The following is a 19185-nucleotide window of genomic DNA, read 5'->3' on the forward strand; positions in this document are numbered from 1 at the left end:
GAAAGGGCAGAGATCATGACTAACACCAAAGAAATAGAAACAATCATCAGAAATTATTATCAACAGTTATATGTCAATAAGTTAAGCAACCTAGAAGAAATGGATGTATTCCTGAAAACCTATAAACTTCCAAGACTGAAACAGGAAGAAATTGACAACCTGAATAGACCAATATCTAATAAGGAGATTGAAGCAGTGATCAAAAACCTCCCCAAAAAACAAAAGCCAAGGACCTGACAGATTCCCTGGGGAATTCTATCAAACATTCAAAGAAGAAATAATACCTATTCTCCTGAAGCTGTTTCAAAAAATTGAAACAGAAGGGAAACTTCCAGACTCTTCCTATGAAGCCAGCATTACCTTCATCCCCAAACCAAAGATTCCATCAAAAAGGAGAATTTCAGACCAATATCCCCAATGAATATGGATGCCAAGATTCTCAACAAGATCCTAGCTAATAGGATCCAACAGTACATTAAAAGATTATCCACCATGACCAGGTGGGATTTATCCCTAGAATGCAATGGTGATTCAACATTCACAATCAGTCAACAAGATAGAACAAATCAATAAGAGAAGAGAAAAGACCACATGGTCCTCTTAATTGATGCAGAAAAAGCGTTTGACAAAATACAGCATCTGTTCCTGATTAAAACTCTTCAAAGTATAGGGATAGAGGGAACATTCCTCAACTTCATAAAATCTATCTATGAAAAACCCACAGCGAATATCATCCTCAATGGGGAAAAGATGACAGTCTTCCCTTTGAGATCAGGAACACGACAAGGATGCCCACTCTTACCACTCTTGTTCAATATAGTATTAGAAGTCCTAGCAACATCAACCAGACAACAAAGAGAAATAAAAGGTATTCAAACTGGCAATGAAGAAGTCAAATTCTCTCTCTTTGCAGATGACATGATACTTTATATGGAAAACCCAAAAGACTCCACCCCCAAACTACTAGAACTCATATAGCAGGATACAAAATCAATGCACAGAAATCAGTTGCTTTCTAAAAAAAAAAAAAAGTTGCTTTCTTATACACTAACAATGAAAATATAGAAAGGGAAATTAGAGAATTGATTCCATTTACTATAGCACCAAGAACTATAAGATACCTGGGAATAAACCTGACCAAAGAGGTAAAGGATCTGTACTCAAAGAACTACAGATCACTCATGAAAGAAACTGAAGACACAAAAATATGGAAAAGCATCCCATACTCAGATCAGAAGAATAAACATTGTTAAAATGTCCATACTGCCTAGAGCAATCTATACTTCCAATGTCATTCCGATCAAAATTCCACTGTCATTTTTCAAAGAGCTGGAACAAAGAATCGTAAAATTTGTATGGAACCAGAAGAGACCTCGAATCGCCAAGGAGATGTTGAAAACGAAAAACAAAACTGGGGGCACCACGTTACCTGATTTCAAGCTTTACTACAAAGCTGTGATCACCAACACAGCATAGTACTGGCACAAAAACAGATACATAGACCAGTGGAATAGACTAGAGAGCCCAGATATGGACCCACAACTCTACTACAGTCAACTAATCTTTGACAAAGCAGGAAAAAATATCCAGTGGAAAAAAGACAGTCTCTTCAACAAATGATGCTGGGAAAATTGGACAGCTATATACAAGAATGAAACTTGACCATTCTTTCACACCATACACAAAGATAAACTCAAAATGGGTGAAAGACCTCAACGTGAGGCAGGCATCTATCAAAATCCTAGAGTACAACCTAGGCAGTAACCTCCTCAACAATGGCCACATCAGCTTCTTTCAAGACATGTCTCCAAAGAAAAAGGAAACAAAAGCAAAAATGAACTTTTGGGACTTCATTAAGATCAAAAGTTTCTGCATAGCAAAGGAAACAGTCAACAAAACAAAGAGGCAATCCATGGAATGGGAAAAGATATTCGCAAATGACACTACAGACAAAGGGTTGATATCTAAGATCTATAAAAACTCCTCAAACTCAACACTCAAAAAACAGATAATCACGTCAAAAAAATGGGCAGAAGACATGAACAGATACTTCTCCAAAGAAGCCATACAAATGGCTAACAGACACATGAAAAAATGTTCATTATCATTAGCCATCAGGGAAACTCAAATCAAAACCACACTGAGATACCACCTTACACCAGTTAGAATGGCCAAAATTAACAAGACAGTAAACAACAAGTGTTGGAGAGGATGTGGAGAAAGGGGAACCCTCTTACACTATTGGCAGGAATGAAAGTTGGTGCAGCCACTTTGGAAAACAGTGTGGAAAGTCCTCAAAAAATTAAAAATAGAGCTACCCTATGAGCTTGCAGTTGCACTATTGGGTATTTACCCCCAAAGATACAGATGTAGTGAAAACGAGAGCCATCTGTACTCCAATGTTCATAGCAGCAATGGCCATAGTTGCCAAACTGTGGAAAGAACCAAGATGCTTTTCGACAGACAAATGGATAAAGAAGATATGGTCCATATATACAAGGAATATTACACCTCTATCAGAAAGGATGAATACCCAATTTTTGTATCAACATGGACGGGACTAGAGGAGATTATGCTGAGTGAAGTAAGTCAAGCAGAGAAAGTCAATTATCATATGGTTTCACTTACTTGTGGAGCATAAGGAATGACATGGAGGACATTAGGAGAAGGAAAGGAAAAGTGAGTTGGGGGAATCGGAGGAGGAGACAAAGCATGAGAGACTGTGGACTGAGAAACAAACTGAGGGTTTTGGAGGGGAGGCAGGTGGGGGGATGGGTGAGCCTGGTGGTGGATATTAAGGAGGGCTCATCTCTTTTATCTTGATTTAAAAAGAATCCCTAGACAGAAAACTGCCGCATCCTTCTCCAAACCAACCTAAAACTTATCTGCACTATGACCACTCCTTCCATCTGTTCAGGAATATCACAGAATCAAGTATCCAGTTTCTTCCATCTTAAATTATCCAGGTACCTCACATTCCCCAGATCCTATGTTTTACTACTAAACTTTTCCACAGGACTGGCAATGTTCCTAATGATCCTAAATCTTCATCTCTTCTTCCTCCACAGCCCAATCTCATTCCTGCTTTCATGGCTCAACTTAAATAGCTGTACTGACTACTGAACCAAAGAGTTATCATCATTTTTCTCCACCCCAGTAGAGAACTGTGTAAGATCACTAGATGCAATATAGCACAACCTCTTAATACATATATTGTTTTCCCTTCTCTGTAAGCTAGGTTCCCTGAGAGATTTCAAGCCAGATTCCAAGATTCCCCAGGAGGTTTCAGATAGATATTAGCTAGAAGGACATCTACTACATGATTCTCTTGGGGTCAATATCCAGGAAAGGAGGAGAATCACGTTCTGGCAAGGAAAGAAATGAGGCTGTATCCAGTTTCATCCCACAGGGATATCTGGAGATGAGATGACACTCCAGGGTGGTATGAAGGCCCAGCCGAAGTTGGAGAAGAGACTGGGTCTTAATACACCCAAATTAAGCAGTCACTGGTTGCAGGCCACCTCTAGGGAAAGCGCAACTTCTGTGAGGCAGGTGTTTTCAGCTAAGTCAATCCCCAAAGAGGGCTAATATCATAGTACTCACCGTACAATGAACTCCATTCTCAGGATGCTTCTCACTCCTCAATAACCTCTGCATCTAGATTGATCTTTACCAGATCCTACTTCTCTTCCCAACTTCTAAATGTTGCAGTACCTCATGATTCCTTTTTCATCCCTCATCTTACACATATTCTCTCAAGGCAATCCATCTACTTCCAACCTTTCTTTTAATTATAGGCTTTAGTAAGTCAAACTTTTACGTACACCAGCTATGTCTTCTAGCTCTATACATCTATTTGCAAAATTAACTTGCAGAATTCTATGCATGACTTCTTCCACATGCTCTTCCTCAAGCAATATACGCTTTTTTTTTTCTTATTCTACACACACATAAGCACAAACCAGGATATCTTTTTAAATTATATTTATTTATTTGAGAAGGGGGGAAGAGGGAGAGTATGAGCAGGCGGAGGGGCAGAGGGAGAAGCACTGAGCAGGGAGTCCAATGTAAGACTCAATCTCAGGACCCTGGGATCATGACCTGAGCTGAAGGCTGACATTTAACCAAGAGCCACCCAGGCACCCCCAGAATATCTTTAAAAAAGAGATATTGTTACTCTTCTGCTGCTTCCTGTTTCTGTGTCTTCCTGTTTCCTGCCTTCCTGTTTCCCTTCAGAAAAACTAAGAAAATTTAAAACTCAAAATAACTTTTCCAAAGCTCTACACATTTTGATCTACTTTTCCCCCTGATTTCATCTCCAATTTTATTCATTCACACTTTCTCTCTAACCCCTTCCATGAAACGAATCTTTATTTAATCTTTATTTATTCTTAAAGTCTCAGCTTCAATGACATTTAAAATAAAAATTCATCCAACCTTTCTGTCTGGTCCAGGAATTTTGTCTACAGTCTCACTCCATCTTTATGCTTATGTAAGTGGTAATTAAAATAAGTTATACAATTATTTTGGTTTTTTTTTTTCCCTTGATTGACTGTAAGTCCTAGGAAGGCAGGGAAAAAAATCTATATTCTTTTTCAGTCTATCCCCAGTGCCTAGCCTAAGACTTGACACGCAGAAAAGGTTACATTTATACATTTACACATGCCGAAAGAAACAACACGGACTAAAGATGAGTTATTCAATAAGCAAGATTTATAATTAGGATTAATTTCAAAGGCTCACTGGGATACAATGGAAAGGGGCGATTGTCTATTACCAGAAGGGAGAATATCAATAAAAAATAGGGAACAGAAATCAGAACATAACACAGAGGATGGCAAAATGACTTGCTTTTCTAAAGCGGTCGAAATGACTAAACAACAAAGCAAGCATGGCGAAGTACATCATGGTAAAATGTCTAAATATTGTAAAGCAAATGGAAGTGAGGTTTATCTTGACCTCTGGATACACAGGGATAAAGAATATTTTGTAGCTGAGAAAGCAGACACTACAAAGAAAAAGAACAAGGTTGGCTAAAGAGTAGCATAGTTAAAATTTGAACTAATTTCTTTCCGATCCCAAATGTATAATTTTCTGCTATACCAACTCCACCTCAGAGAACTGTGAAGTAGTTTATAATAAAGGAAATCAACGGATCTTTTATTTTCAGCTGCAGGATTAACTATCCTGACACCAGCTTTAGAAATTTAAGTGGAACTTTGAAGAAAGTAATCCTTTGAGAGACATTACGATAGCACAATGAGTTGGAGGGCTTGTATGTTTCCCGTGGAAAAGGGGAGCTAACTATGTGGTAGAGGGTGAGGAAGACGCATATATTAAAAATCTGCCAGTGCTCTGAGCCTCACATTTAACTTGTAGGATCAAATGAAAATTTCAATCAGAACTGTCACTTTTGGATGAGATCAGTTCCCATTGACAATGAGCACAGACTTCCAAATGCATATGGGAATTATGTGACACATCAAGGTAGAGCTCTGTGAAACATACTCCGTGCAATATGGCTTACGGAGTCAACACTCCTTCATTTAATTGCACTCAACTAATGTATGCCTTGGAAAGCAAGTACATCAAAGACTCTGTCTTAACAGACTTTTGAAAGAAGAAAAGGATGTTCTTGTTGCTCTTTAACAGCCTGCTGATTAGTTTATGGCATAGAAGAGAAAATCCAGCAAAGCACATCTTCAGGCTGAACACATTCAGCTTCTAATATTACTTCAAGTCTCAGCCAAAAAACAGAGCATCATACACAAGTAATCTGTTCTGACTTACACTGGGATAACCCATGCTGAGATAATACTCATGTTTCTGCCTTGGCACTTGTCTAGGGGAAGGCTAATATCAAAAAGGATTTTAGTAGCGTTTCATTAATTCAACAAACACCATTTTTAAAATATCAAACATATGCGAAGCATTGGTTTAGGAAGAGAAGATTCAGAAAATAGGGGTATATTGCATATTGTCTGCTAGAAGAAGACAAGTAAATACATGCAGGAAAATGATCTGGCTGCAAAGATAGAAATGGACGGAAGTCTGGAAACTGGCAAACATGAGATAAAACAGTCAGTTCAGGGGCACCTGCGTGGCTCAGTGTGTTAAGCTGCTGCCTTCGGCTCAGGTCACGATCCCAGGGTCCTGGGATTGAGCCCCACATTGGGCTCTCTGCACAGCGGGGAGCCTGCTTCCTCCTCTCTCTCTCTCTCTCTCTCTCTCTCTCTCTGCCTGCCTCTCTGGCTACTTGTGATCCCTCTATCTAATTATAAAAACAAAACAAAAATACAGTTCAACATAAGAAGAGGGAGTTCAAAGGAAGATTCACTTGAGTCAAGATAAGCTAAGTCTACAAAGAGCAGCAGTGTTCCTGAGGCAGGAATTTCAGGAGGAGGTGGGAATAAAATGACTTGGGACCAAAGCAAAAGGCTTCATCAGGGAGGTCTGAAATAAAGTCTGACAGGTCTGCCCCAGTTTGTAACTTGGGAGACTTGCAGGCAGTTTGATTGGCTGGGGCAGAGGTCGAGAGACTAGACATGATGAATTTTATTTGGAAACAGGTCAGGGCTTTCAACGTCACACATAGGAATTTTCACTTTTTCTATATGCCATGGGAAGAAACTGAAGAGCATTAAGCAAAACAATGAGACCACATCACATAAACACAGACTGAAGCTGGGGAGATGAAAAAAATGAACTTATCAGATAAATTGGGAAGTAGAATTGCATAATTCATCTGCAAAATAAGTACTTCTCCACACACCTCCTCCCCCAATTCCAGCAAATAGAGTCAACGCCAGTTATTAAGTATTGAACAGCACTTCCGACTGCAACAAGGGGATTTCAATTGTGTTCTTTCAGTTCTAAGTGTTCCAAGGGACTATAACCCACATCTCCATATCTTTTTATACAAAATCAGTTTAAGTGACTTGTTCATCAAAAAGAAAGAAATACAATAAAAATAGCATTTGGTTCTCCTGAATTAACCAGCTGAGCTACTTGAGGAGAAAGAGATTAGAATGAAATTTCCAATTATTTTTTACTTAATATTGCAATCACAAACAAGCAGGTAACAATTTTTTCAAGAGAAAAGTCTCTAGAAATCACATGGGGAAAAGCATGAAGCTCGTGCTTCCTCCTCACGCTTCCTCCTCACTCAAAGGAAAATGCTGTCAGGCACAGCTGTCTTTTTTCAAAGGCCACGGTTACATCATTTATGATGGCAGTGTGGCAGGGTGCCGAAAGCCACCTACCAATGAACATGCCAATGCCTCTTTACAAAATGTGTCACTCCTTCCATTGAGAGGCGAAGGCTAGTTCTCCATCCTTAAGTCTGGGATGCCCATGGGGCTTGCTTTGGCCAAAGGAATGTGACAGAAATGGCTTTGGGGACTTTTGAGCTTAAGACCTTTAGCTTCTAGTTTCTGTCTTGCAACTGAATTCCCACATAAAGAAACCCACATTCTCCTGCTACAGAAGTGGACACATGAGGAGATGGGCCCTGGAGAATGAGAGACCACAGGTAGATGGAGTCCACAAGGAGAACCACAGCATTCCAGTGGACGGCAAGCCTCCAGGCTCCAGACGTGTGAATGAGCCCACGCTGGCTCCTCCTGCTTCAGCTCAGCCCTCCAAAGCCCTGTCAAGCATAGATGTGCTATCCTTGCTTAGTCCTGCCCAAATTGCTGTCCCATAGAATCATGAGCAAAATGGCAGCGGTTCAAGCCCTTAAATTTGGGCGTGGTTGATTACACAGGAACAGATACACAATTTAAGTGGTAATGGGCTTACTGCTTCCTTTTCAGAGAAAAACCCCAGTGGCTGACCACACTGCCATCTAGGAGATACGCGAGGGCTCACTTAGTACAAAAATATCATAGCACGTGGGACACAGAGACAGAACCACAGTAGCAGACCCTGTACACAGCAGGAGACACAGGAACTTAATGTACAAAGAGCTGCAGGTTGACCCAGGGGCCTTTTCAACATCTGCACAAGAAGCAGAAACAACAGCACAGCATACACTGGACAGTGATGTACGTGTGTCACATATGAATCAGGCCGGCCAAGCAAGAATCCAGGCTAGGGAAAGATATTAGAAGATCCAATGCAAGCACTGAACTTGTTTTTCTTTAGACATGTGCCCCAACTATGATGTTGAAAGAAAAAACACGATTTATTTTTCTTTCCCTGAAAGAATAAATAAAAAACAAACACCAAAATGTTGCCTATTTTTAAAAATTTATTGTTACATCAGTTTTATAGTATTTTAGAAGTTTTGTTTATTCTTACATTGAAAACCAGTCAAAAAGTATCTGGGTTTCTCTTATTTCTGTATTTTACAAAAGTTTTGAAATGTGTCACATATTATAGTATTAAAAGAAAACCTTATCTCCTCCAGATAAGCAGTGTCATATAGTGTCACACTGAAACTCACGTGAAGGTGTGTGAAAAGAACGTTGCTTTTTGAAAAATATTAGGGTCTAGTTGGAGCTCCCTTATACGTAATTATTTAAGCTACCATGCTACAGCATGTAAAAATGTGTACATTAGAAATGCTTCAAAGTGCTATGGGTTTTCCAATATTTATGAGGCACTAATCAAATGCCATGATTCTTCTGAACACTTACCAAGCCCAGCTGACCAAAACAAAGAGGAATGATAAAGTTTTATTAATTTTTCATAATCACTTCTATTTTTATCTTATCTGTTTTCTAGTTTCAAGGTAATGGAACTTTGCTTATAACAAACAAAAAATAAACATATTTGTTTCTTACTAATATTCTTACCCTCGAAAGAAAATCCCCTTCTCTCATTTTCAGTTGAGCTACCATCCGAATAATAAATTCTTTTCGGATGCTGTTGCTTTGAATTTCGGGGCTACCTATGTCTACTGGATGATTAATTTCACCCCCCCCCCGATATCTGAATATCCAGAAAGATGGCCTTTAGATAATTTGGCAAGTAAACATCGTAGCATCACTGCCAGGGAGAGCCTCAAATATGTGGCCACAGCAGAGATGGGATGCCGTAGATAGAACTTTAATTTCAAGCGCACAAACAGAGTTATAGACCAAATTCAAATAACCCAGGCCTATTTTTCATGTAAAAAATATTTTGTAATCATTGCATTTTTGTCATGTAAGCTAGAATCCCATCAGCTGCTTATGTTATAAAGAGATTCTAAGGTTTTGACACACAGTAGTGACCCTTGGTAGAAAGGCTGTATTCTTTCTTGTCTCTTTTAAAAAAATTTCAAAATCGTGAAGGCATTTGATATTTTATACCCTACCACAGTTGAACTTTTTCATCTGAATTATATTATATTGCACCTACCTAAAGGTTTCCTTAATGCCTGTCCTAGTTCTTTGGAGATTTGTAAAGTCCGTTTAACAGCTTTTCTTAGTCATTAGCAACTTCCTTTAGAATTTACTAACGAGTCTCTCATGACTCTGGAGTTCTGTCAGTCATGGTACTTTTTAATGTCTTTATCACATATTTGGGAATAATTCTGCTACTTTTTATCTCACTTATAAACTTAATGATTTTTCTTGCATATATGACTGCTAAAGAGGTGATATAACTCCTGTTTGCATCTGCACCTTCTCATGTCGAATATCGTAGGTCCTCCACAAATCACATGAGCCTACTGCTTTCTTCAGAGAGGAGGACCTAGTTTAGCTTCCTGTGGTATTGTCCTCTCCGTTTGCTTATCAGAGTATATGTGAATTTGGTTTAATTCCACAGCACGTGCTGTCTCTCACATGCACAGAGCCTAGTGTACTTACAGTTAGCTCTCTTCTCTTTTGAGATAGGATTAACTCTTCTCAGTTTATTTTAAAAAATCGCAGCTAAAAACAAAAAAATTCATCTCTCTAAAAGCTAGCCTCCTTTTTTTTTTTTCTTGAAAAAATACTTCACCCCAAACTCTTTAATCAACTGCCTGAAACATTCAGCCCTACTAATCTATCTTTAGTTCCTTGGCTTTGATTGATGGACTAACAAAAGTAGGTCCCTGAATGTTTCTAGAAAGTGCATCTTACTCTCATATGTCCAAATCCTAACCCAGGATTATCAGATTTAGCCAATAAAAGTATAGGATGCCCACTTAAGCTCCACATAAAGAACAAATAAGTTTTTAGAGTAACTTCACCCCAAACTACTTATGGCTTAAGTTAAATTCAAATGAATGACCTATAATTTATCAGGTTATGCTAATGGGATAACTTTTTCTCCTTACCTTTTGTCCCAAACTTTGGTTGGGAACCTTCTAAGATCTCTAGTTTCATCTCTGGATGTTAAAAAAAAAAAAAAAAAAAAAAAAAAACAACCCCCCCCAAAAAACAAAAAACTGCTAATTTGTGATTTTATTTTCACATATTTGATTTTTTATAATATTAGAACTAGATCTCAGGAACAGCTTTATGCAGCTACCCCATAGGGGCTCATCTCTCATTGTTCCTTAGAAACAACTTGTTCAGCAGGTCCCCTTCAAATTAACTAATTAATTCAACTATAAGCATTGCACATATACTCTTTGACAAGTATTGCAATATCACAGATCCCCAAAAAGACCCAGGGATATCCCGTGCACTAGAAATTTTAAAAGTCTAGTAAATGGGGGAAATTAAGATACAGGAAATGCTCTTTTTATTTTAACACTGGTACCTGTGTCCTTTGATTGAGTTCTGCTTACCTATACATTATGCTCTCATTATTAAGAATAGTTTATGCCATAATTAGGCCATACGTGTAAGGATTAGAATTAGGGTATATGTATACGGATTTCTTTACAGGCAACAAAAAGTTAAGTGTGACCCTAGGAAGAAAAATATGCTGTCCAAATGGAAAACTGTAATTCACAAAAGATATGTGTACAGAACGGTAGACATGCTTTAAAGATAACATTTTATGGAACTTTCTTTGCTTTCATACTCCAAATGTTGAACTGACCTAGATCAGTTCTCAGATGTCTCTTCTCTATTATTGACCTCTCAGTCAGAAATCCTTCAAGTGTGGTCTGGAAACCCCTCGGGGTCCCTGAGACCTTTTGAAAAGATCCTAAAGGTCAAAACATTTGTTATAATAAGATGTCACTTTGCTTTAACCATTTCATTCTCTCACAGTTACACACTTGGGTTTTCCAAAAGCAACATGGCAAATGATATCTCAACAGATTGAGAGTAGAAGCAGATGTAAGAATCCAGCTGTCTGTTATTAAGGAAGCCATTTAAAAAGATATGCATAAATTTAAGCAATCCCCCTTTTTCCCACTATTTTTTATGTTGGAAAATATAATTATCGACTATAAAAATCATATTCATGTAAAGAGCTCATTATTTTTATTTTTAAATAAATTAATACATATTTTGAGACTTTGTTTTAACTTCAAATCAGTATATATTAATAGAGAAAATCCACAATAAGCAAAAGTTCTTCAGAGTCCTACATAATTTTTTAGAATGTGCAGAGGTCCTGAGACCAAAAAGTTTGAAAACCAGTGATAGCCAATCATATAGGTTTAACTACCATTCCTCTTTATACTTATAACATCAAATTTGTATATTCAAGTGCAGCCATTCTCTGTGTTAAAACAACCCAATGACTTTCCTACACATGCAGAACAAAACCCAAACTCCTCCTCGTGGCCTACCAGGTACTACGAGATATGGCCTCTGCCTCCATCTCTAACTTCATCATCTATCAGTTCCTGCTCCGTCTGCTTTTGAGTCACACTGGCCATCTATGCTCTTCTCCAAATATGTCAAGAATGATCCCATCTCGAGGTCTTGCAAATTCTATTGCCTGGTATTTTCCCCTAAATAATGTGCCTCTTAACTTCATTCAAGTGTCTATCTTAGAAAGACCTTCTCCGACAGCCCATTAGGAAAAGCAGCCTCCATTATTCCATCACTTTGTGCTGCTTCACATTTTTTATCATATCTTGCCATAAAATCAAATATAAATAATTAATGTGTTTATATTGGGCCTCCCTTACAAGCTACACAAGGAAAAGGACATGCCCATTTTTGTTCACTACTTTATCCCTAGTACCTTTAAAAGTACAAGGCACATTGCAGACCTGCAGAAATTGTCTATAATTTTTGGTGCAGTGAAAGCATTTGATCTTATAGTTTCACTCTGAGGTGAGAATACTACAGGCTTTACTTTAACTGCTTTTCCTGTTGAAGGAAATTTCCCTTAAGTGAGTTCCTTCATAATTCAAGAGAAACTTTATGTACTGAAAAGCATTAATAGTATTTGATATCTTATCACTAAAAGAGAGTTCCTTAGATTTTTGTTATTAGTGTAGCAATAGAATCTATTTTATCCTGCCTGAAAATATATGTGCTGCCGAAGCGAGCACTATCCTGCCTGAAAATAAAGGTATATTCAGTGCCTTATATTTCCAATGCCTTGGTAGATCAAAAATAAATATAACCACCAAAAAAGCAAAGTAAAGTACGGCATCTGAATGGCATAACCAGTTAAGCAGCCAACTCTTGGTTTTGGCTTGTGTTGTGATCTCAGGGTCATGAGATTGAGCCCTGCCTTGGGCTCCAAGCTCAGTGAGAAGTCTGCCTAGAACTCTCTTTCTCGAGGCACCTGGGTGGCTCAGTTGTTAAGCGTCTGCCTTTGGCTTCAGTTGTGATCCCTGAGTCCTGGGATCAGCCCGCATCTGGTTCCCTGCTTATCTGGTTCCCTGCTCCGTGGGAATGCTGCTTCTTTCTCTCCCACTCCCTCATGCTTGTGTTCCCTCTCTTGCTGTCTCTCTCTCTGTGTCAAATAAACAAATAAAATCTTTAAAAAGAAAAAAAAAGAACTCTTTCTCTCTCCCTCTGCCTTCTCCATTTGCTCTCTCTCTCTCCCCAAAATAAATAAATCTTCTTTTTTTTAAGATTTTATTTATTTATTTGAGAGAGAGAAAGAGATCAGAAGTTGGGGGATAAGCAGAGGGAGAGGAAGAAGCAGACTCCAAGCTGAGCAAGGAGCCAGCTCTGGGGCAGAATCACAGGATCCTGGGATCATGACCAGAGCTGAAAGCAGATGCTTAAGTGACTGAGCTACTCAGGTGCCCCAATAAATTAATCTTTGGGACAAAAAAAGAAGAAAGAAAAGAAAAATAATGTCATACAAGCCAATATTTGAGTAACAAAAAAACTAATTATTGACATTATCAATGTTGGTTCTAGTCTATGTCTTGAGCTTCAAAATAGTTTAGTTATTAAATGGTTAATTGGTTGCCTACTGCCATGGGCTAGGTACCAGGGAGAAAATGAATTATGCTCACCAATTTGGAATACAAAATATCTATTAGCCAAGTGCTTACAACAGTCTTGCAGGGTAAACACAATGAGTACAATTTGGAACACCATGAAACTGAAGTACTGGAATTAACAAGGAGAAAATATCCAATAGGATGGCAAAACTGGGTGGAAATACAGGACTAGAGAAATGAATTTGGCCATCATTAACACAAGAGTAGGCACCACTCACGTGGCAAATAAAAGAAATGGTACACTCAAAAGAGTCCTCACTTATTAAGATTCTTGCAACCAGGAATGAGCCTTTATAGAGCATTCTAGATGGAAAAGATTTCTCAGAGCAGAATCACTGAAGATAGCCTTCCCTCTGAGATATGCTTGACATATTTACTGTGGACCTTCTTTACACCAACATAATAATTCCAACTACCACTTATATGAAGATTTTAGAGTTTATAAGTATATTATTATGGTGAATTTTATTTTATCTGGACCTCTCGAGAGACCTATTTCTCTTTTATGTAAAACTTTGGGAAGTTTTTAAGTGACAAGTTCACAGGTGAGTCACTGATCCATATCCTCCATTCTTTTGATGATAGTGTCAACACTTTCAATGGAAATAATGTAATTTTCTTTCCTCATTTCATTTCTAGTTATTCTTACCTATTCCATATGACTTTATTGGAAACTTTGCTTCGTAATAAATCTTTCCCCTTCCCAAACTCTCTTTCCCACTGAGATAATGGCTAGAAATTAACCAATGGCTACTTAATCCCCTCTAACCCCAAAGAACTTGGGACTGCTTCAAGCAACATTTCCTCATAATATATGTATATTTTTAAAGTAGGCTCCACTGGAAGCCCAATACAGGGTTTGACTCACCACCCTGAGATCAAGATCTGAGCCAAAATCAAGAGTCAGACACTTAACTGAACCCCATAGGGGCTCCTCCTCACGATATTGTATAGACTATTAATTTTGAAAACATCTCAGAAATAGAATTTTAGTTTCATTATAAAGCACAATAATATTTTCATTAAGATTATATTAAAATATTTAGAATAATTTAAAATTCATTTTCTATAAAAATTTCCTGAAGGAACAAGGGAACAAGATTCATTTGAGACAAAGTGGACTTTTATCCTTTCTTTTCTTTTACGTATTGATTTAGCATTCCATAGAGAACCATAAGTCCATGGTATGTTAGATAGCAAGTTCTTTTAAGCTTATTTTTTAAAAAAGAGAGATTCCTTCATGTCTTGCCAGAAATTGAAGGTTGTCATTGCTTGGAGATTGCTGAAAGCAAAATGAAAGAGTTCCATCAAGTGGCCACATAAAGACATGGCAGTTCACATTTCATCTATACAGGGGGAAAAAACCCTCTGAAACCTCGTTCAGACATACATTTTCAACCAAACTCCCAAAACTGCATAGCATGCAACATTAAAAAAACACTGTGGACATATTCAAAACATCATCATTAATGAATTTTTCCATATTATTAAACTGCATCAGAAATAGTGTCTAAGTACATTTTTTTTTCTTGTTTTTATTTTCTAATACTGTGTCCTTATAGTTTGGGTTTGGAAATACATGTTTACAATCTTAATTTCTATGTTATAGTAATCTGTTTAAATTATTTAGCAGGTACACCACAGGTTACACTAAATTAAGTTGGATTGTATTGAAATTCAGAAACAAGCCATATGCAAATGAGCCAAAACATTTAAAAATTAAACCAAATACAAAGAGAATCAAGGCTTTTTAAAAAGTAGTACCAGTTATAAAACATAAGCATCGGTTACTTTAGGATATGAAAGAAACAAGTTAAGTTTTTCACAATTCCTTGCCAAGTTACATCTCCCTTATAAAGGTAAACCAAATGAGCATCTCTCTCTACAAATTATAGAACTACGGTGCTGCATGTCCTTACCTCTCTACTTCAGAAAAAAATCAAGGTTAGTTTAAGGCCATAAATGCTACATGTTACAGATTATCAAGCTGTAGTCCACTGGGCAACCCTTTATAGTGTTTAACCAAACCTTTCTGACTATATGAAGTATATCCCACTTTCTTTGAAAACAATGATATTACTATTGGAACAATGTTAAGTGACAGATTTTCTTCATGTAAAACCCATGAAATTTCATTAAATAATGTATTACCCAAACATAAAATTGGTAGCGGTGTGTATAATGATTGAGAGCATGAGTTTGGCCATCAGAGAGACTACATTTGAATCTCTTTGCTGACACTTTTTTTGCTCTGTAACCTGGAGCAATTATGTCTTTATGTATATAAGAGGAAAATAATACTACTGATGTGGATATTGTAGAAATTTAAAGTTGTACTTTATATTGTACACTTAGATATGAAAGCTGACTATCATTAAAATGAATTGCACTTTTTTCTTTTTGAAAGAATCCATTATACTATGTAGTTATTAGTAGGGAGAAGTGTTAGAGAATTTCATATACAATTTCACCGTATTTAAGAGTTTATAAATATAAACAACTGAGGAACCCTCATAAAATAAGATAAACATACAGCTGATATGAGAGCAACATGATCATACTTTTCTCTCTGACTTTCCTTAAATCAAATAATCTTCTACACCTGCACTTCCATTTCCATGAAAAGCCACAAAGAGGTTCACATAGTTACTCTTCTTTCTCTCCTTTGGACCTTGCACTGATTTAAATTTCTCACATAACAGTAATAACACTACTTCTTCTCAACATGGTAATACCAAACTCTAATGATGAAGAGAGGGAGAAAAAAAAATGACGTATATTTAATAAAATATAAACAATTGTGGAATAACAGTGTAGAGTATATAGAGATTATTTGTACTCCTCTTGCAAAATTTTTGCATTTGAAATTATTGCTGATAAAATATGAATAAATATAAAAGAGAAATCAAAGGGACTCCTGGGTGGCTCAGTCAGGTAAACATCTGCCTTCAGCTCAGGTCCTGATCCCAGAGTCCTGGGAGAGCCCATCTTAGGCTACCTGCTTCTCCCTCTCCTTCTGCCTGCCACTCCTCCTGTTTATGTTCTCTCTCTCTCTGTCAAATAAATAAATAAAATCTTTTAAAAAAAAAGAAAAGAAAAGAAAAACCAAAGTACCCCTTAGTTGACCTGAAAGTGAATAAATATACCACTGTTTCCTCACTTTTTAAAGAGTTGTTATTTATGCAAGATGGAAAATAACCACAGAAGGAAAACTGGAGTTGCAAGAAGAAATGTTGAACAAAGAAAGTGGTAAGAATGAGCATAAACCTAAATATACACAGTCTGTGTAAAACAAGAAAAATACCCAATCTGAGGACAAAGAAAAGATAGAATTAAAATATGGCACAATAATAAGGAAGGTGAGATAGATGGTGATTTGATTAAAAAAAAAAAAAATCCAAGTCCATGTGTTATACAAAAGGAAGCAGAGACAGTGATTACTACAGACTTTAAGGCAAATACATCTGCTAAAGTTTTATGGTAATTATTGCAAAGTATAAGGGAGAAATAGAATTAAAAAATAAAAACAATTAAAAAACAATTTAAAGGATGCAGAAAGGGTGGTAAAATGAAGCAGAGGCGAAATATACAAAGAAGAAAATAAGGAATAATATAGTAACGTATTAAATTTAACAGTAATCCTAATAAATGGATTAACATTCCAGTTAAGGGTTTAAATAAATAAATAAATAAAATCCAGGATTATACAATTTATAAGAGTCACACATAAAAAATAAGGACATAGGAAAACTGATAGAGAAAGGATAGAAAGTTAGGTACATAGTAGTCAAAGAAAGCTGCTGTATCTATATTAATATCAAACAGTATTCTTCAAGGCATGAAACACTATGTAGAAGAAATATGACCACAAAACAATGATAAATAACTCATTTATGGAAGTTATTCTAAGCACTGAGGCCTCTAATAACTTGCCATCAAAATATATAAAGCAAAATGATATATATAGGATATCAACAAATACATCAGTTTAAGAAATATACATTATTCCAGATACACATGAAACTTGAAACAAAACTTGAGTGTATGGGGAAGTCATAAAGCAGTTACTTTTTGCAATCAAAACGCAATTAAGTTAATTTTTTTTAAATCAATAAACTCAAAGAATTTGCAGATTTGGAAATACAGGAGCATACTTAAAACAGACCAAAAATCAATAAACTCTAAAAACAGATTAAAAAGTTAAGGCATTAGAGAAAGAACAATAGAATAAATCTAAAAAAAAAACAAAAAAAAACAAATTAGTGGAAATAGTAAAGATAGAATCAACAAATCTATAGGCGAATTTTCATATATTTACTGTATATATGTTTAATCTACACTTATAAATAAAGAATAGGTTAACTCTTTTATTCCTTTTTTATTCAAATACATATCCATAAATATTTGTAATTTTCCATTTTCAAATTTACATAAAATATTTTGTCATATTTACCTGGTTTTACTTAATTTTTTTACATTAAGTGATATTTTTGAGACCTATTTGATGGATGTAATGGAAATCTAGTTTATTCCTTTTAACTATCATACAGTAATCTATAGACTAAAGTTTATTCATTCATCTCCATTTTGCTATCTACTAACAATATTCCAAAGAACATCCTAAGATTTTCCTGGGTGTCTGTGTTAGAGATTCTGAAATGAAATTATAAGCTTTATAGAGAAGGCACATACAAATTTCACTAAATGTTAACAAATTAACTACTTAAATAGCATTTATTAAGAAAACTTGATAAAGTATCCTTCTTCACACACACAGAAACACTTCCTGGATTGCTTCTTAGAGTCCCCACAGAAAGAAGAGTTGGAAGGTATTCAAGGTTTTATGTTTTATTTGACTGGTATAATCTCCTCCCTCATTCCTTGATCATGCCCCTTAAAATAATAAAACTTAGGGCACCTGGATGGCTGAGTCAGGTAAGGGTCCTGCTCTTGGTTTTACTTCAGGTCACAATCTCAGGCTCATCAGCAGAGCCCCACATCAGGCTCCAAGCCCAGTGGAGAGTCTCCTTGAGATTCTCTCTCTCCCTCTCCCTTTACCCCTTCCCCCATGCTTTCTCTCTCTCTCTAAAATAATGAATCTTTGAAAATAAATAAATAAATAAACAAATAAGTAAAACTTAAATGAGACAATGTTAGACAGTTCTGCCCCACTTTGACTTTTAGAAACTTTCATTCCTCTTTACACATGTTGTGTGAGTGTACATATGTGACCGATGTGTATGTGAACAGTCTATTACATGCAGTTTCAAAAATATGATGAAGCATGTGAACTCACTGCCTTAGCACTTGCATTCTGTAAGTGCAAAGTGAGACTGTGCTCAGATATCATTCATACTTGCAGACATTACAAAGCTTATTTCTACTTTGCCAAAAATTTTTAACATTGGCATTTCTTGTGCAGAGAACAGGTGATACGATGACCATAAATTTGGTTTGACAAAGCAGAATATTTTTGAGAGTAAAAGGAACCTCAAGAAAAAACCTGGACCTATTACTGGGCATCCTGTTTCAAATAGACGCGCTGCTGGTTGCAGTGGGAAAATATATCATGAATTGTCATGCAGTTGGTAGACTCTAATACCCAGCAGGTATGCCTGTCTTTTGCAGAGCTAGAGGAATTGTTGGCCCCCTTTCCATACATCATGATTGTTAAGAAAGTGACATTTGTCAAAATGAGCAAGAACCTGCTGCCATAGAAGGAGCCCTAAGCAAGAAAATGAAACAAATTGTTTCAGTTGGCTGAGAAACAGCGGGAAGACAACGATCAGAAGAAAGAAGTGTTCTTTTCTTAATTTCTCTTCCATATTTTACAACACATTTCATGCCGGCCAGCATTTGTTTATGCAGAACTCAGGCTGTTTTCTTTTGTTCTGAAA

The sequence above is a fragment of the Meles meles genome, chromosome 4 (genome assembly GCF_922984935.1).
Source record: "Meles meles chromosome 4, mMelMel3.1 paternal haplotype, whole genome shotgun sequence".
NCBI classification, from domain to species: Eukaryota; Metazoa; Chordata; class Mammalia; order Carnivora; family Mustelidae; genus Meles; species Meles meles.